Here is a 20,697-nt window from a genome sequence, read left to right on the forward strand (position 1 = left end):
TAAAATTAAAATTACCTCGGATTATAGCTGTTTTCTATGGAATGACAGGAGAATGGTAGAATGGAATGGGAAGTAAAATTTGATTTGGAGTCTAAACCATTTGACATATCAAGTAAATCTTTAGAAGAAATACACTTCAAATTCAGTGGGGTTATCTAAAATTGAGATTAAATGTTATTATCATTGGTTTCTATGCAATGACAAGGGGGATGACAGAATGGAATGGCCGTAGACATTTGCACATAAATTTGTGTTATGTAGGAAAGGACAAGGACAAGTATCATAAAAAGAAGAATCCCCTATCCCTGCTCTCCTTTACAGCGGTGTGTCACGACCCCTGCCCAAAGCGGGGGCCGCCACGCCCCCGGTATATTAGCAATATGGGAAAGCCAAAGATTGCCAAACCGCTCTCCTATAGAGCTATATGGAGGGGGTGTGGCGGCCCCCTCTTCTGGCAGGGGTGTGGCGGCCCCCACTTCAGAGGTATAAGAAAAAAGTTGCGGAGGCGCTCCCAAGGAAGTAACCCGAAGTCGTGGGTAATGATGAAGAATAAATAATTTATTTACAGCATAAGAAAATAATAAATAAAGCAAGACGTGTTTCGGGAGTCACAGCTCCCTTTCTCAATTGCAGGTAGTTGCTGTATGGCAAGGTAACAGGTGTACGTGTTTAAATACGAAAAATGGCGCCAAAACCAGGTGAGCTGGCGACGTCATGGAGGGCGGGTGCTGGGGCCAGGTAAGGGCCGGGCACTGAGGACCTACATAATAAACATAATCAATAAAGGAGCATGAAAACCACAAAAAAACATGTCAAAATGCATAGGTATAGTCTTTTACGGGAGTATTGAGAGGTTCAAACAGAACCGCGAGAATAGTTCGTAGTGGCGACCAATCAGGAAACTGCCGGCGTCTGTGGGACCAATCAGGAGGCAGGGGGAGGAGGCTGTCATCGTAGTGCAGGGTTGCCGCTGTGGAGAATGAATGGAGACGAGCCTCTCAAAGCTGATTGGTCGCTTGCTGTGAGATGGTGAAGAGGTGGCCAATCAGGAGCGAGCCGTACATGGCTTTGTATAGTTACGCTGTCATAGGGGAATTAGGCCATATGGGGATAAGGTCCGATGGTGAAGGGGAATGTTGGGCTGGATGCTGATTGGCTGCTCATGATGTGAGAAGAGCCAATCAAAGGTGGGGCGTAAAAGTCCAGGTAGTAAGTCTCTGCCGCTGGTGGCGGTAAAGGAAAGTTCAAAGGTGTCAGCTAATCGCTGCTGGAGGGGTCCTGGTGGCGGCCAATCAGAATGAAGACGTGTATATCCTCTACGGGAGATTCCTAGAGGTGTCGGCGGCAAATCCATTTTGAAGAATGCGACCAATAGCTGCTGGGCAGGTCCCGGCGGCGACCAATCATGAAGAGGGAAGTGTTGTAGCGCTGTCAGGATGCCGGTGTCAGACTTTATTATGGGATTTGTGCTTGTTGATGCGCTGATTCAGTGGTTGGATGGTACGTCCGACGTACTGAAGACCACAGGGGCACTCGAGGAGGTAGATCACGTAGGAGATGCTGCAGTTGATGAAGCTCTTGATGGGGTAGGTGATGTTGGTGATCCTACAGGTGAATTTGGTGCATTTGTTTGCAATGTTGTTGCAGCATTTGCAAAGGGGTTTACTGCACTTGTCTTAAAGTGGCAGCTGTCATAGTTGAGGTAGCTGTTCCCATCCACTGACTTGAAGTAGGTCTTGGTCTTACATTACTTACATCCAAGTATTCGATGGAGTCCTCTGAGTGGTTAGAGGTGAACTGGATGTTCCAGGAGTTGTCATTGAGGGACGTGAGGAAGTTGTTAAGATTGTCCTTAGAGCTGTCCCAGATGATGAAGATGTCATCTTTGTATCTTTTGTCTAGTATGCAGTGTTTGAAAAGTTCATGTCTGTACAGTACAGTGTCCTCAAAGTGTCCCATGAAGAGGTTAGCGAGACTAGGTGCGAATCGGCTCCCCATCGCTGTGCCACAGCACTGGTGGTAGATGCTGCTGTTGAACTGGAACGTGTTGTTCTGCAGGATGAAGAGGATGCTGTCCAAGATGAATTGGCGCTGGAGTGGTGGCATAGTTGGATCACTTTGGAGAAAATGGGATACTGAGGCAATGCCCAGGTGGTGGTCAATGATAGTATACGGTGAGATAATGTCCATAGTCAAGAGGCTGTAATGACTTTCCCACTTAACATCGAGGATTGAGTTGATAAAGTCTGTGGTGTCCCTGGTGTAAGAGGGTAGCGCTTGGACGTATGGCTGTAGGATGACGTCCACGTACTGTGACAGATTCAATGTCAGGGAGTTGATGCCGGCGATGATAGGTCTGCAGGGCGAGTTCTTTTGATCTTTGTGGACTTTAGGAAGGTAGTAGAACAACGGGGTGTCCGGTTCTGTGATGTTAATGTAGTTGTACTCCTGCTTGGTGATGATACCATCTGTTAGACCATGGCTGAGTAGTTTGCTGAGTTCTTTCTGTTGGTCAGTGATGGGGTTTCTTGCCAACTTTCTGTAGAAGGTGCGGTCGTGTGATTCCTTCAGGTAGTCTGTTCTGTTGAGTAGGACAATGCCACCGCCTTTGTCAGCTGTTTTGATGACAATGTCGGGGTCATCTGCCAGTTCTTTAATGGCTTTCCTCTGTTGAGATGTGAGGTTGCTGGAGCCTTTTGGTTTGTTGGAGGGTTTACAGAGTCTCTCAAAATCGGTAGATACTCCAGTGACGAAGGTGTCGATGAAGTTGCCTTTATGGTGAGCTGGAAAGAACTGAGATTTAGGTTTGAGTCCACTGTGATGCGGTGGAGGATCAATAGTTGTGGCAGGTGCCGATGTCTGTGCAGTTGCAGGTGTCTCTTTGGCGTAGTGGCTCGGTAGGTTGAAATGTCTTTTGAGAGTTAATTTCCTGATGTAGGCATTGAGGTCCAGGAACAGGGTAAAGTCATTGGGTCTGGCTGATGGGCAAAGAGACAGACCTTTCTGGAGGCCACTCTCATGGTGTTTAGTGAGAGTTTTGCTGGACAGGTTAAAGCTTGTCCCGCAGTGAGGAGGCATCTGGTGCGGCTGTCACGATGTCGTCGGGGCCTTGTGCTGTCTCTAGTGGGCATCAGTGCGTGGACTGTGGGTGCGAATTAGGTGACGTTTTCGATGTATTCATTCAGACCCGAGGGTGTCAAAGTTTTGAGAGTGAAGATCCAGAAATGTTCACGTTTTCTCAGTACTGCGAAGCGGTGGGCGGTGTCAGCAGAGATGTGTTCAATAGGTGTGATGGTGTGACACCTGAAGTCGCTGCTGTGCTTTTCCGCTCCATGCCTGGAGACACTGTGGAGTTGGTACCCCTTGGTGACATTGGATCTGTGCTTGTTGATGCGCTGATTCAGTGGTTGGATGGTACGTCCGACGTACTGAAGACCACAGGGGCACTCGAGGAGGTAGATCACGTAGGAGGTGCTGCAGTTGATGAAGCTCTTGATGGGGTAGGTGATGTTGGTGATCCTACAGGTGAATTTGGTGCATTTGTTTGCAATGTTGTTGCAGCATTTGCAAAGGGGTTTACTGCACTTTTATGAGCCGGTGATAGGTGGGGTGTCCAGCAAAGTGGTCTGTTTCTTTGGTGCTCTCAGTTTACTGGGTGCCAGCATATTTTTGAGAGACCTGTTTTTTCTGAAAGTGATGTTAGGTCTGGGTGGTAGAATGTCTTTGAGGAAGGGATCCAGCAGGAGGATCTTCCAGTGGTCTGTAATGATCTTTTTGATGCTTTTGTGGTCATCATTGTAGGTAGTTATGAAGTTGAAGGAGTGGGTATGTTCTTAGTGCCCGGCCCTTATCTGGCCACGGTACCCGCCCTCCATGACGTCACCAGCTCACCTGGTTTTGGCGCCATTTTTCGTATTTAAACACGTATACCTGTTACCTTGCCATACAGCAACTACCTGCAATTGAGAAAGGGAGCTGTGACTCCCGAAACGCGTCTTGCTTTATTTATTATTTTCTTATGCTGTAAATAAATTATTTATTCTTCATCAATACCCACGACTTTGGGTTACTTCCTTGGGAGCGCCTCTGCAGCTTTTTTCTTATACCTCTGCATTACTCTACGGACTCTCCTCTGGGCTCCGTCCACACGCTGCTGGCCTACATACCAAGCTACCATCACCAGCAAGGGATACGCTACCCCCACCTGGGTACCCACCTATGCCGGCTAAAGGCCTACACAGCACCCGGCGCTACCTCCGCTTTTTTCCTCCATATTCGGCCCCCACTTCAGGCAGGGGTTGTGATGTACCGCTGTAATGGAGAGCCGGGGCTCTACGCAGAAAATCGCAAGGGGCCCCAGTGCTTAGACCTTCCGCAATCTAAAACTTATCCCCTATATTTTCTATAGGAGATACGTTATTTTTGACATGATGCTTGTCCTTTAACCTTTACCACAAAGTTCCCTGGGTATAATAGAATATTGTAAAATGAAAATTACCTGGGATTACAGCTGTTTTATATAGAATACAAAGGTGAATGACAAAATGTAATGCCCATAGACTATAATGGAAAGCAAATTTGGATGTGGAGTCTGAACCATTTAACATATCAAATAAATAATAATAATTTTATTTATAAAGCGCCATCAGATTCCGCAGCACTTAACAATTTTGGGATACAAATAAAGACAAGTATGAGACATAACAACATTACACACTAACTATTCAAACCGAAGGAGTGAGGGCCCTGCTCACAAGAGTTTACAGAATACAAGGAATGGGGTTAAGACAGAAGGCATAAAGGGCTTTATTGATCCAATGATCCTGCCATATTTTATAAATTAGAAAGGTTACATGCCGGAGAGTGAACCAGTTACTTGCCATTCTCTGAAGGTCTAAAGTACATAAAAAATAGGGGAAGACCTCTTTGGCGGAAGTCGCTCCATGCATGAGGAGGGCCAAGATGACGGGTAGGAGCTAGGGAGTCCCAGGGAGCAATTCCACTTGGAAATTCTGATGCAGCAGAGTCCTAATGCAATCAATATGATTCCACTGCACAGTGCACACTGCGGAATTTCCATAGCAGAGCTTTCCTTTCTGTCGAAAAAATTAACATGTTAATTCTTTCAGCGGAATAATGAGCAGAATGCATTGCTGGCTAATTCAGTCGGTGCGGGCCACTGTGGGAATTTTTAAGCAGAATTTCTCAGTTTGGAAATTCAGTAGTGTGAATGGACCTGTAGCGGCCCCCATGTATCCTCCACCCCAAAATCAGAACCCATTCCTAGTCCTGGGCCAATAGCTGTTGGGTGGGGGTGGGGCTGTCGGCCAGGTAGTCTCTCCAGGAGCCCAGGGAATGAAGCCTTCTGTGACAGTTCAGACTCTAAGTCCCATCTTGTTTCCTATTATATACTATGGGCCTTCCATTCTGTCATTAACACTCAGCAACTTTAATGTCAGGTAATTTTAAATACTCTACATTATCCAGGGAACACTTATGTACGCGCAAATGAGCTCATATTTTACTTCCCATTATACTTTAAGGGCATTTCATTGTGTCATTCCCCTTGTCATTTCATAGAAATCAATGATAAACCCACTAAATCTCAATTTTAAGTAATCCCACTGAATTTGAAGAGTAAACCTGCTAAAGATATATTTAATATTTTAAATGGTTCGCACTACGAATTAAAGAGGTATTCCAGGAATTTTTTTTATTTGACTATGCTACAGGGGCTGTAAAGATAGTGTACCGTATTTTTCGCCATATAAGACGCACTTTTTCTTCCCCAAAACTGGGGGGAAAAAGTCGGTGCGTCTTATACGGCGAATACACCCCTATCGAGGCGGTCCCTGCGGCTAATACAGGGACCCGCGGCTAATACAGGACATCACCGATCGCGGTGATGCCCTGTATTAACCCTTCAGACGCGGCGATCAAAGCTGACCGCCGCGTCTGAAGGGAAAGTGACACTAACCTGGCTGTTCATTCGGGCTGTTCGGGACTGCCGCGATTTCACCGCGGCGGTCCCGAACAGTCCGACTGAATAGCCGGGTTAGTGCTTACAGGACACCGGGGGGGACCTTACCTGCCTCCTCGGTGTCTTCTCCGTTCAGGGATCCCCTGTATGGCCGGCGCTCTCCTTCCTCGTCATCACGTCGTCGCGTACGTGCGTCGGCGTGCATAACGACGTGATGACGGCGACGGAGAGCAAGGATACCAGGCCGGCAGCAGAGACGTTCCAGAGCGACGGGGACACGGCGACAGCGATGGAGCGACATCCAGGGCAGCGGTGACGGGTCTGGAGCGGCGGGGACACGTGAGTATTACCTCCTCCTGCAGTGGTCTTCAACCTGCGGACCTCTAGATGTTGCAAAACTACAACTCCCAGCATGCCCGGACAGCCAACGGCTGTCCGGGCATGCTGGGAGTTGTAGTTTTGCAACATCTGGAGGTCCGCAGGTTGAAGACCACTATTGGGTTCAAAATCTTAATCTTTTTAGATTTTGCCCCTAAAAATTGGGTGCGTCTTATACGCCGGTGCGTCCTATAGGACGAAAAATACGGTAGTTCATAATATAGTGTCTGTCCCTGTGTGTGACGGTTTTCTCACAATTCTTCTGTGATTTTCACCCCACTATTTATTTTTAACAGCATACAAAATTACTGTTGTCTCGGCTTTTTCCCAGCTTGCAATGCGGCCGAGACCTGACTCGTCAGCTGATGACAGGGAGCCTGTGCTTCATTGGGTGGAGCGATCGCTTGGTGGGAGAGATATCAATCTGCAACTGATGCAACAGCTGTAGGCTCCCTGATGGAAAACCATAGGTCTTTTGTTTTAATGGGTGGGTGGCTCATGTGTGAGAGGGAGGAAAATGGCATTGTGGGATTTGTGGTAAAAAAAAAAAACATAAGTCAAACAGGAAATACAATTTCACAAAAAGCTAGCCATAGTGTTATGGTAATCTCACAACATAGCCAATTAGCCCAAAGATAAGCGCAGATCCTTCCTAAACATGTCCATTACATGTCTGCCAGGTACATACTAAAATCACCTTATGGTGGAGAACCCCTTTAAATTTTGTTTCCTGTTATAGTCTATTGGCATTCCATTTTGTCATTAACATTTGCATTCTATAGAAATCAGCTATAATCAAGGTAATTTTCATTTTAACCAGTTGAGGACGCAGGCCGTATGGGTACGCCCCCGTTCCCGAGTCCTTAAGGACTCAGGGCGTGACCTGCCCTGTGATAACTTCTAAATCTGGTCCATGCAACATTTGTGAGACATTTCATAAAAATTCGCACATGATAAATCAGTGACCACTGCACAAAGTGCTCTAAATAAGAATATTTCATGATCATGAAATTTAAATGTTCTAAAAGAAATGTTGCAGAAAATTTTGCAGGTGGCAGCCTGTGACTTTTCATGCAACAAATGTAGGTGAAAAAAGCAGTCTAAATGGTTTGATAAATTCCCCTCACTGAACCTGCTCAAAGTTCTGGTGGAATCTGCTCCACAGACATTATCGTCTATGGGGACAGCAGAGCTGGCCGCACGCGGAAGCTCCGGAAGTTTTCTGTCCCAAGCTTCACAAGTGTGAACCTTGCTGTCATAAGTATTCTGCGCTGAATTTTTACTGCAAAAATTGTGCTGACGAATTTATGCTGCAGAATTTATGCTGAAAAGAACAAATAATATAATATAAATAATATATATAATATAAATAATATAGTGACAGTGCATGGTCCATGCGGAAATCCTCAGTTTGAACATAATAGGCTGTTTCTGCAATTTGTGTAGCTCCATAGAAGTTACAGGAAGTTGTGGAAAAAGTGCAGCACCACTACTTACACTTTCTCCTTAAAGAGGTACTCCGCCCCTAGACATCTTATCCCCTATCCAAAGGCAGGACCCCCGCAGCTGGACCCCCGTGATCTCACTGCTGTGTTCATTTAGAGCATCGGGTGCAGCGCTGGAGGCTCGTGGTGTCACAGTCTGCTCGTAGCGTATTAGCCACGCCCCCTCAGTGCAAGTCTATGGGAGGGGACATGTCAGCCCGAGGGGGCTGTGACCGTGATGTCTCGAGCTTCCGTCCCACATCGCTAGTCATGCAGCACAGATCAAAGTTCGCTCAGTGCACCGGATGTCTGGGGTGCCGCAGCTGAATTCACGGGGGTCCGCAGCGGCGGGACCCTTCTGATCAGACATCTTATCCCCTATCCAAAAGATGTCTAAGGGTGGAGTAGGGTCTCGTGCCATATTATGCTGCATATTTTTTGCAGCTGATTTTGCTACCCATTGACTTCTGTGGGTAGTAGCAGCAAATACACAATAAAATATGCAACAAAATATGGCACATGAGACCCTAAAGATATATTCACAGTATCCTGCGCATATTTGATATTCAGGATTTTATGCTGCAGATTTTAATGTAAATTGAATAACTGAACACAGCATCAAATCCTGCTATTCTTCACCTATAAGGCCTTGCCTGAGGTCAGACCCTCACCAAAGAGTGACAGCACACCCTACCGATATGCCATGACATGATGAGATGAAAATACCCATATAAATGTACGGTATGCCAGGCAGTATTTACTTACTATTTATTTTCTAGATTTGATACTTGCCAAGATCCTCTTCCAGAGTGTAAAATAATGGATCTGTCTCAAATTTTTGCTGAACTGTCCCAAAAATTTAAAGAAGAAGTATGCAGAAAAAACTTAGCCCATATCCATAGAATAGGGGAAAAATTTTATCTGCATGATATATCTCCTGTAAATGAACTTACAATCCCCTTCTTAACCCTAACAAGAATAAGACTGGGTTCACACTACGGTTTGTAATTACGGTTCCCGTATACGGCTGGGAGGAGGGGTGGGCGGAACTTAATCACGGCGCCCGCACTCAGCCGTATTCGGGAACCGTATTTAATGCATGTCTATGAGCCGACCGTAGTGAACCGCAGCCTCCGGTCGGCTGCTTTTTCGGCCGTATGCGGTTTCCCGACCGCAGGCAAAAACGTGGTCGAACCACATTTTTGCCTGCGGTCGGGAATCCGCGATTAAGCCCCGCCCACCCCTCCTCCCAGCCGTATACGGGAACCGAAATTACAAACCGTAGTGTGAACCCAGCCTAAGCAAGTTGGAAGCCATTTGATGACATGGAAGTCTGTCCATTCTAGGCTGCTTCTTACAAGAAAACTGGTGGAGCCTACAACAAGGTATGCAACATTAAAGTGGTTGTTTGATGAAATTTATTTGGGTGCTTGGGGCCAAACTAACTAAATATTTTAATAAGTACTAAAAATCTTAGTAAAACCTTTCTTATCAAGGTAGTTTTTTAATTGATTGCATGTGGATCAGAGGGGTGCCATTTGCGTTATAAGCCTAGGGTACCGACATACTTTGTCCTGGCCCTGAGGTCTTCTTTATGCTGATCACCTCTTCTGATCTCATAGGCTTGATAGGGTCTTGTGAAATGTGAACTGAGCACTATTACAAAATATTTGTATGGTCATCAGCAATAGTGAAGATTACTACAGGATGTCATGTCTGTGAGCAGCAGGCTATTTACAATTGTTAGAAATTCTTCAGGTGACAAAATTCTCATATGATTTGTTAAAGTTAATAGCCATGGGTCTTCAGTATCCCTCTGTAATTGATTTTGACGGCCATTGCATAATAACTCGGACAAATGCAGCAAACAGCTGGAATAGTGTTAAGGCGTACAAATGATTAACTTCAAATGGGTGCTTAAAGGGGTACTCCACTGGAAAACATTTTCTTTTAAATCAACTGGTGCCAGAAAGTTAAACAGATTTGTAAATTACTTCTATTAACCTCTTAAGGATGCAGGACATACCGGAACGCCCTGCGCCTGCTCCCATTCTATAACGTGGTGACCTCACGTTATAGTGGGTTGGTCCCAGCGTCTAATCAAAGACGGGACCCAGGGCTAATAGCGGATGTCACCAATCGCAGTGACGCATGCTATTAACCCTTTAGATGTGGCAATGAAGTCGATCAAAAGTTTAAAAAAAAGATTCCCGGGAGTTGGGTTGAGCAGTAAAACCACGGTGTCCCAATCAGCTGGGACCCTTGAGGAAGGTCCCCTCCCTTCGAGCATCTGAACGACGATTGACTGCTCCATGCCTGAGATCCAGGCAGTTGCAGTCAAGCGCCAAATACACTGATCATCGCTATGCTATAATGGTGATCAGTGTGAGGAATCAATGTAATGCATGTTATAGCCCCTAGAGGGGGCTATAACATAGCAAAAAAAAAGTTGATAATGATGATCTAACCCATTCCCTAATAAAAGTTAGAATCACCCCCTCTTCCCATTTAAAAAAAACAAACCTGTGTAAATAAAAATAAACATATGTGATATGGAGATGCGTGGGGAAATGTCAGAACTATAAAAATATATAATTAATTAAACCGCATGGTCAATGGCGTAGACGCAAAAAAAAATTCCAAAGTCCAAAATTGCGTATTTTTGGTCACTTTTTATACCACAAAAAATGAATAAAAAGCGATCAAAAAGTCCAATCAAACAAAAATGGAACCAATAAAAACTTCAGATAACAGTGCAGAAAATGAGTCCTCATATTGGCCCAAAGAAGAAGTAAAAAATAAAAAAAAAAGTTATAGGGTTCAGAAGATTACAATTTTAAACATATTAATTTACGTGCATGAAGTTATGATTACATCAGAAGTAAGACAAAATCAAATCTATTTATGTAGGGTATCTTTTTAACCGTATGGACCTACAGAATAAAGAGGTGTCATTTTTACCGAAAAATGCACTACGAAGAAACAGAAGCCCCCAAAATTTACAAAATGGCATTTTTTCTTCAATTTTGTCACACAATGATTTTTTATCCCATTTCGCCGTGGATTTTTGGGTAAAATGACTAATGTCATTGCAAATTAGACTTGGTGGCGCAAAAAATAAGCCATAATATGGATTTTTCGGTGCAACATTTTAAGAGTTATGGTTTTTAAAGGTAAGGAGGAAAAAAACAAAAGTGCAAAAACTGAGAAAAAAAGTCCTTAAAGGGTTAAAAAATCCAAATCCTTCCAGTACTTATTAGCTGATGTAAACTACAAAGGAAGTTCTTTTCTTTTTGAATTTCCTTTCATCCTGACCACAGTGCTCTCTGCTGACACCTCTGTCCATGTCAGGAACTGTCCAGATCAAAAGAACTTTGCTATGGGAATTTTCTCAAACTCTGGACAGTTCCTAAAATGGACAGAGGTGTCAGCAGAGAGCACTGTGGTCAGGCAGAAAGGAAATTCAAAAGAAAAAAACTTCCTCTGTAGTATACATCAGCTAATAAGTACTGGAAGGATTGGGATTTTTTAATAGAAGTTATTTACAAATCTGTTTAACTTTCTTGCACCAGTTGATTTAAAAGAAAATGTTTTCCAACAGAGTACCCCTTTAAGGCTGGGTTCACATATGTCTTGGCTTGAACCCAGCCTAAAACTCAATGCAACTGATGCTACAACTGATGACAATGTGCATCAGTTGTTATCAGTTGTTAAGCATCCGGCATCCACTATTGCTAAATGCTGGAAGGGGGAACATAACAAGATGCACTTCCCTGCCGGTAACAGTCCAGCGTCCAAACTGAGACGCTGGATGATTGTGAACTTTCCCTGGAGGGAAACACTGCCGGACAAATGATATGTCAAGGAGGCCTAAGCGGCTATGGCACATGCATCCCCAGAAACTAATCTGCCATGAAAACAGCTATCCTCTCCTCATCTGAATTGAGGACTTGGTTATCGTGGTTATGACCACAAATTCTTGAACAGCTTCTTCTTACATCTATGTGTGACGCCCCACCAACACTACTATGATCCTGTCAAATCTTGTAAGCATTGATTTTTTGGGAGTTACATAAATAGCACAGCTCCTAGTGCAATCTATGCATTTCCCATAAAAATCTATGTGAATTATGAAAATTGTGTAAAACAGACAGCCTAAATGTGTTTAGCTTTTCTGCCACATTTTTCATCTTAAAACAGGCTGGAGGGGGCTGGTAAGCCATGTTTAAGTGAGATGGAAATACCCCTTTAATGTCACCCAGTATTATACCAGATGGATAAATATGTGCATTAGCTTGAAGTGCAGATAATTCACTTAGACAATGACAAAACAGAACATTATCAAATCTTAGTTTTTTTGTGTTTTAGTCTTACAATGTACCAATCCCTCATTACTTTAGTTGGTCATTATAGGCATAGCATACAGTACACCATTTATACTCGGCTCCCTTGTAGTTAAATTGATGTTATTGTTTAACCCACCTTTTTTCTTATTCCTTTAGAAATATCTGATTGAGAACATAAGCTTATTATAAATGAACAATGGAATAACACAATCATCTATGTCATTGTCAAATAAAGTCAGCATTAAATAATACATACTGTTCATTGCTTTTTATTGAAAATCAGAGCGATCCATTTATAAAATCTTATTTACTTTTTTACTAGTGACAATGGGGGACATTCATGAAAGATTTTACCCTTGTTTTGTGTGTATTTTTTTGCGCAAAATTTTGCGAAAGCCCTTTTTTTGCGCATTTTTTTGCGCACGTTTTGGTAGAGCATTTCCTCCAGATGTGGCCGAATCGGGGTACCTTGGAGTGACATCTATAGTACGCATGGATTTATTAACTGCGTACTTTTCCTTTACACCAAAAATTTTGCCGCAAGAGCTGTTTTTTTTGCGCAAATATAAGCCATCTTGGACTTAACGTAGCAAGATGCTCTAAATCATCGATTCTATTTTCCAAAGAGTGGATTTAGGAGAGTACTATATTTACCCGCAATTTATGAAGCTCATTGCACTTGATTGATAAATTTTGCGCTTCTGCGCATAATTTAGAATTCGGGAAAAGGGGTAAGTTGCTTCTACCATACACAAATAATGATACATGTCCCCCAATAAGTAGAAAAGTCAATTTACCAAAAGTTTTTATCTCTCAACACAGCATATTGAATAAAAGTGACGGATTACAGAAATAAAAACCTTATGGCAATGTAAAACTTATAAATTACATATAATAGAAGTATTCAATATGTATTGAAAATGTAATGAATGAAAATGTTAAGAAAAAATATATTTAAAGAAATCATGTTAGAAGAGCATTTCTATAATAAGACACTAAAGTGTATTGAAGTACAGTACTGTATATATTGTTACTGTATATATTTTACATATCAAACATTCAAACAGTATTTGGAATAGTCTGAAAAAAACAAAAGGTTAAACATTCAGCTCTGCAGTGCGCATGCTCCAGTAGTAACAAAACTTAATGATATTGTCGGCCTCTTTACATATGTAAAGAGGCCTTGTGGGCTCTAGGCTACATAGGAACAAAGGCTTTTTACACCCCCCTGGAGACCTATAGATTAACATATTGCTCATCCCTGGAAAGACTTAACACTTAATCAGTATCACCACAAAAACATCAATTTCCCCTAAAATTGTGTTAAATTGTTCAAATCAGGTTGATGATACCCATGGGTGTGTTCTTATTAATTTGTGCGCACAGTGTCAGGATGTGATATGAGAAATGGGCAAACTATGAGATATGCCAAGCATTTTAGGAAGATGCCAAGAGCCTGGGTACTAGTAAGTGATTCAGTGACTTCTCACAAGAGGAGTGTATTATTCAGACCCACACAGAACAATAACCTTGTGAGACACCTACAGATCAGTCTTCTAAGTACAACCTCTGCTCTCAAACATGAAGCACCAAACAGAGCGACTGTGTACTATATACGGAGGCTGCTGACTGCTTACATTCTTCTCCTTCAGTATAATGTAAGTCCACACAAAGAACACAGTCTATGCTGGACCTACAATAGTGTTCAAGCATTACTCCAGCCATGCAGTGTCACGTGCTCTCCACCATTCGGCGTGAGAAGCCCTATTCTAACTAGTAGGACAAGTGCGTGAAAATCGCCGGGTGTTGTACGATTGCACTGGCAACCCTACCACCTGACATAAGCTGCGTCTTTCCATTCCCTAAACCAGTGTTGCCAATGGCTGTCCGGGCATGCTGGGAGTTGTAGTTTTGCAACAGCTGGAGGCACCCCAGTTGGGAAACACTGCTCTAAACTGTGGAGAGCACTTGGCACTGTGTCACTAGGGGATGCTTTAAAGGGGTACTCCACTGGAAAACATTTTCTTTAAAATCAACTGGTGCCAGAAAGTTAAACAGATTTGTAAATTACTTCTATTAAAAAAATCCCAATCCTTCTAGTACTTATCAGCTGCTATATACTTCAATTTACTTTCTGCCTGACCACAAGTGCTCTCTGCTGACACCTCTGACCATTTTAGGAACTGTCCAGAGTAGGAGCAAATCCCCATGGCAAACTTCTCCTGCTCTGGAAGGTGGACAGAGGTGTCAGCAGAGAGCACTTGTGGTCACGCAGAAAAGAAATCCAAAAAGAAAATAACTTCTTGTGGATTATGCAGCAGCTGATAAGTACTGGAAGGATTGGGATTTTTAATGGAAGTCATTTACAAATCTGTTTAACTTTCTGGCACCAGTTGATTTAACCGGTTGCTGTCTAAGGGCTTGTCCTGAGATGGCAACCGTTGTATGGCGCATGCTCCCGTCTCGAGCCCGCGCCATACCAGCCGGCCCTCAGCTGATACCTGTACGGCGATTCCTGCGGGCGGCTATTAACCCTTTAGATTGGCGCTAAAGGGACATTTAAACTATCCCTGGTGGTCCAGTGGGAGGATCGCCCCTTGCAGCGCTATCGTGGGGGGCGATCCACTGCTGAGGTAGCCGGAGGGCTTCCCTCACCTCCTAAATATATTGTTAATTAAACTGCACGGTCAATGACGTACGCGCAAAATAATTCCAAAGTCCAAAGTAGCGTATTTTTGGTCCCTTTTTATATCATGAAAAAAAAAAAATGAATAAAAAGCGATCAAAAAGTCCGATCAATAAAACTTATAATAAAAACTAAAACTTGAATAAAAACTTCAGATCATGGTGCAAAAAATTAGCCCTCATACGGCGCGTACGCGGAAAAATAAAAAAGTTATAGGGGTCAGAAGATAACAATTTTAAACGTATTCATTTTCCTGCATTTAGTTATGATTTTATCCAGAAGTACGACAAAATCAAACCTATATAAGTAGGGTATCATTTTAATCGTATGGACCTACAGAATAAAGAGAAGGTGTTATTCTTACCACAAAAATCACAAAAATGTGATGTTGAAATCTCTATTAAGGATGTATGTAAGATAGTGCTAACATCCAAAAATGTAAGGCCCAAGCCCAGCAGCATCAGTAAGCCAAGTAGTTCCTGAAACACACAGTCAGGTGCAGGCATCACCAGTACACAAGAGGGTTTCATAACCCCTTACATTGAAAGATCAGTGTTGAAATCTCAATGAAGCATGTATGTAAGCTAGTGCTAACATCTAAAAATGTAAGGCCCAAGCCCAGCAGCATCAGTAAGCAAAGAAGTTCCTGAAACACATAGTCAGGAGCAGGCATCAGCAGTACACAAGAGGGTTTCATAACCCCTTACATTGAAAGATCAATGTTGAAATCTCAAGTAAGCCTGTATGTTAGCTAGTGCTAACATCCAAAAATTTAAGGACCAAGCCCAGCACCATACGTAAGCCAAGTAGTTCCTGAAAGACACAGTCAGGAGCAGGCAGCAGCAGTACTCAAGAGGGTTTCATAACCCTAAGATTGAAAGATCAATGTTGAAATCTCTTTTGAAGAGGTATGTTACCTAGTGCTATCATCAAAGAATTTAAGGCCCAAGCTCAGCAGCATCACTAAGTACAGTAGTTCCTGAAACACACAGCCTGGAGCAGGCATCCGCATGAGTTTACAAGAGGGCTTCACAACCCCTAACATTAAAATGTTAATGTTGAAATCTGTATAGAAGATGTATGTTAGCTAGTGCTAACATCAAAAAATGTTAAGCACAGGCCCAGCAGCATCACTAAACCATATAGTTGCTGAAACACACAGCCTGGATCAAGCAGCAGCAGAAGTACTCAAGGAGCTTATTAACCCCTAACATTAAAATGTGAATATTGAAATCTGTAGAGAAGATGTATGTTAGCGAGTGCTAACATCAAAAAAATTAGGCACAGGCCCAGCAGCATCAGTAAGCCAAGTAGTTCCTTAAACACACAGCCTGGATCAGGCAGCAGGATGCGTACATAAGAGGGCTTCACAACCCCTAACATTAAAAGGTCAATGTTGAAATCTCTATTGAGCATGTATGTTTGCTAGTGCTACCATAAAAAAATTGTAGGTAATATCCAAGACAGTCCCAGCAGCATCAGAAAACAATATATTGGCTGAATGACACAGCCTGGAGGTGGGGAAAGCATAAGGAGCCCATATAGTGTCTGAATGGTACAGCCTGGAGGTGGCCGAAGCATGAGGAGACCACATAGTGGCTGAATGGCACAGCCTGGAGTTGGAAGAAGCATAAGGAGACAAAATAGTGGCTGAATGAAACAGCCTGGAGGTGGCAACAACAGCATCAGGAGTCCTGAAAGTGACTTGGTGACAGAGTGGTGCGGTGGGTGGCAATACCAGTACCCGGTAATGAATGTGGCTGGAATGTTTGTAAATGGGGAGCAGAGCCTTAAATATGTTTGGCACTATCCATATTTGTGAAGTGTTGGTGTGGCACCATTGTCAATCTACTCTGATGCATCGGGCAATGGTGGGTGGAAATCCTGGCTGATCTATATCTGATTCATCTTCACAAAGGTCAGTCTCTCCACATTTTTGGTGGACAGATGAGTTCTCCTTGGGGTGACTATGGCCCCCGCCGCAATAAACACCCGCTCTGATGGCACACTACTGGCCGGGCAGGACAGCTTTTCCAGGGCAAACTCTGCTAGTTGCGGCCATAAATCAAGTTTGGCTGCCCAGAAGTCCAGCAGATCTTCAAGGTTTCTTGGTATGGCCATGTCAAGGTATGCCACCACCTGCTGCTTCAGGTCCTGCTCCAGGTCTACCTGCTGCTGATGAGTTGCTTCACTACTCATCAGCGACTGTAGACTTAGGCTGCTGCTGATGGAGCTGGTACTGCTCCTGCCACCCCACCCCTCCCCAGCAGCCATGGCAGTGGAAGGTGAGCGCAGAGTTCCCCCGAGTAAGACCTGCAAGTTAGTGGACAATGGCTCTGATAGGCATCGGCCAACTGACTACGTAGGATCTCTCTGTAGTAGGTCAGTTTGTCCTCCCTCTCAGTGGGTGTAAAAAAGGCCTCCATTTTGTGCCGGTAGCAAGGGTCCAATAAGGTGGAGAGCCAGAAGTCATCCCGCTGCCGAATGTTGACAATTCGGTGGTCACTACGCAAGCAACTGAGCATGCATCGTGCCATTTGTGCAAGTGACTTGGAGGGACTCCCTGCCTCCATCTCCACTGCATATTGCCACGGTGTGTCTGGGTCCTCTGTCTCGCCTTCCTCATAACCCTCTAGCTCCTTTAGCTGATCATGCTCCTCCTCTCCTGTCAGATGACTAGAAGCACCGCCCATCTCATGAAACCTAAACTGTGCTCCACTGTGCCCCTCATCCTCCTCCTCCTCCAGTTCATCCCCCACAGGGCTCATGTGGCTGTGAGATGTAGGCGCAACGTCTCCATTGCTCTCACCAGCCATCGCTTCCAACACTTGTTGTAGGAAATGAAGCAGTGGAATGACGTCGTTCATCCCGTAATCCTGGCGACTTACTAATAATGTGGCTTCCTAAAAGGGCCTGAGCAAATGGCAGGTGTCATGTATGAGCTGCCACTGGTTCACATTTTAGTTACATTGGTGAATCGGTGATGGCTTTTCTTTGTTCGTACAGTCGGTCCAACATATGGAGGGTGGAATTCCAACGTGTCGCAAACTCACAAATCAGACTATGTTGTGGGAAACTGTTCTGACCCAGCAGCTCAAGGAGGCTGTGCTTTGCGGTGTACGAGTGGCTGAAGTGCATGCAAAATTTCCTTCCGATTGTTAGGATGTTTTACAAATGGGGGGAACACTTCAGGAACTGCTTCACAACCAGATTGAACACTTACGCCATGCAGGGCGCATGGCTCAGCTTTCCCAGTCACAGTGCATGCAAGATGTTCTTCCCCTTGTCAGTCACCATGGTTTCCATTTCCAGTTTTCGTGGAGTAGGCCATGCTCCGATTTCTTTATGAATTACTTTTAGCAGTTCCTCCCCTGTGTGACTCTTTTCGCCAAAGCAAACCATGTGAAAAACAGCGTGACACCGCTGTGCCCTGCACACATGGTATGTTGAAGGGCCACTGAGACGTGTCTGGGCAGTGGAGGCTGAGGACATGGTGGAGGATGAGGAGGCGGAGTCGCACACTGTCACAGGACTAACGGGCTGAGAGCATGGAGGAGGAAGCAGCGTGACCTGTCCAAGTTGGGGTTGTGGCTGTGCAGGAACCACATTCACCCAGTGAGCTGTAAAGGACATGTATTGTCCCTGACCATAGTTACAGTTCCAGACGTCGGCGCTGCCGTGCAATTTGGTACACACCGACAGGCTCAAGGACTGGACCACCTTCTCATCCACAAAATTGTGCAGGGCTGGTACTGCCTTCTTCGCAAAGAAATTATGGCTTGGCACTCTCCTCCATGGCTCGGCACAAGCCATCAGTTCTCTGAAAGGTGCAGAGTCTACCACTTGAAAAGGGAGGGACTGCAGCACCAGCAACTTACACAGGAGCACATTCCGCTTCTGCGCCGTTGGATGATTGGGTGCATACTGTTATCTCTTGGACATGGCTTCGCGGATGGATTGTTGGCGGAATGGCTGACTAAAAGTGGGAGGAGCAGGAGCATCTGGAGCGACAGAAGAAGGGTATGACACACAGCTCCCTTCGGCTGAGGTGGTGGAGCCTTGGCTGGCTGAAAGAGGGAGCGATGTGACGCTGGGTGATGCAGCAGGCTGGACCACTACATCGGAGCCACGGTTCTCAAAGGCCGCTTTATTGTGGCGAAGCATATGTTGACGCTGGGCCGTGGTGCCAACATTGGGACCCTGGCCACGCTTCACCTTCTGCCGACATATCTTGCATGTGGCTATGTTAACCTTCTTCGGATTCTTGATGAAAAACTGCCACACCGCGGAGTAGCTGATTTTCCCACCAACAGTCTGCACTAATTGACTGCTACTGCTGCTGTCTCCAGGATGAAGCCCCTTCTGCACCCGGCTCCCAATTGCGATCATCAACAAGTGTCTGCACGTCAGTGATGTCCTCCTCAGGTTCCTCAACAGTGTCTGCTTCAGGACCCTGAACCCTGGCAACACTGCCTCCCACGTCACTACTTGCCCGCCTAGCGGAGGAAGTGGCGAATGTCTCCTCCACTTCTTGGCTGGGCAGTAGCTGCTGACTGTCCTCTATTAGATCGTCCTCAGTAAATAGTGGAGCTGAACCCACAGCATAAGATACTTCTGTAGGAGAGGGAACAGCATAGGACAGAGGACAGGGACTGCTCCCGGGCCATGCCAACTGAGGGTTGTGTCTGAGGAACCCACCGACTGTTGACTGGGGGTGTCAGATGTCACTTGTGTTGAAGTGGATGACCGTGTTAACCAATCAACGTCGGCAGATGGGTTGCTGGTGTAGACACGACCGCTAGCTGATAACGGGAGCTCAGGCCTCTTGCTGTGACTCCTGCTGCCACTCGCCCCTAGTCTGCTGCGACCTCTGCTGAAGGATTTAGGCCTTTGCCACTCCTCTGTGCACGTCCTGGCACTTCTCTGCCTGACATACTTAGTGTGTATATGAGGGGAGTACAATACGCTTCACTACACTTAAAACAGTATTTGTCTAGAACAGCCGCATGTGATTACTTTTGGCTGGCCTTTCACAGTATCTAGGCCCTTGACAGATTAACAGGAACAAAATAGTACACTACTTAGATGTAGGTATGTGGTATGCACTGATGAGGGCAGAAAAATGCTCTACAGTACACTTAATGGGGTACTCCGCCCCTAGACATCTTATCCCCTATCCAAAGGATAGGGGATAAGTAGAGATGAGCGAACTTACAGTAAATTCGATTCGATATTCTCGGCTCGGCAGTTCATGACTTATCCTGCATAAATTAGTTCAGCTTTCAGGTGCTCCGGTGGGCTGGAAAAGGGGGATACAGTCCTAGGAAAGATTCTCTGTATCCACCTTTTCCAGCCCACGGGAGCACCTGAAAGCTGAACTTATTTATGCAGGATAAGTCATCAACTGCCGAGCTGAGAAGTTCGTGACGAATCGAATTTACTGTAAGTTCGCTCATCTCTAGGGATAAGATGTCAGATCGCCGGGGTCCCGCTGCTGGGGACCCCGGGTATCGCTGCTGCAGCACCCCGCTATCATTACTGCGCAGAGCTAGATCGCTCTGCACGTAATGACGGGCAATACAGGGGCCGGAGCATCGTTACATCACGGCTCCGCCCCTCGTGACGTCACGGCCCACCCCCGTCAATACAAGTCTATGGGGGGGGGGGTGTGGCATCGTCACGCCCCCGGCCATAGACTTGCATTAAGGGGACGGGCCGTGATGTCATGAGGGCCGGAGCCATGACGTCACGCTGCTCCGGCCCCTGTATCGCCCGTCATTACGCACAGAGCGAACTCGCTCTGTGCAGTAATGATGGCGGGGT

General features: G+C 45.1%; 2 protein-coding genes across 7 annotated transcripts in view; one reads left to right on the top strand and one right to left on the bottom strand.

Annotated features, from left to right (window-relative positions):
- Positions 1-20,697, bottom strand: part of C2H1orf74 (chromosome 2 C1orf74 homolog) — an 87,301-nt gene that overhangs the window by 20,866 nt on the left and 45,738 nt on the right. The window contains exon 3 of one of the 6 annotated variants that reach the window (XM_056558971.1): positions 12,325-12,350. The exons of the other annotated variants lie outside the window; for them this stretch is intronic. The gene's annotated coding sequence lies outside the window, so the exon portion shown is untranslated. The remainder of the gene's footprint in view (positions 1-12,324; positions 12,351-20,697) is intronic. 6 annotated transcript variants of the gene reach the window in all.
- Positions 1-20,697, top strand: part of LOC130356872 (interferon regulatory factor 6-like) — a 50,164-nt gene that overhangs the window by 4,480 nt on the left and 24,987 nt on the right. The gene's annotated exons all lie outside the window — the stretch shown is intronic.

This window comes from Hyla sarda, chromosome 2, assembly GCF_029499605.1.
Source record: "Hyla sarda isolate aHylSar1 chromosome 2, aHylSar1.hap1, whole genome shotgun sequence".
Lineage (NCBI taxonomy): Eukaryota > Metazoa > Chordata > Amphibia > Anura > Hylidae > Hyla > Hyla sarda.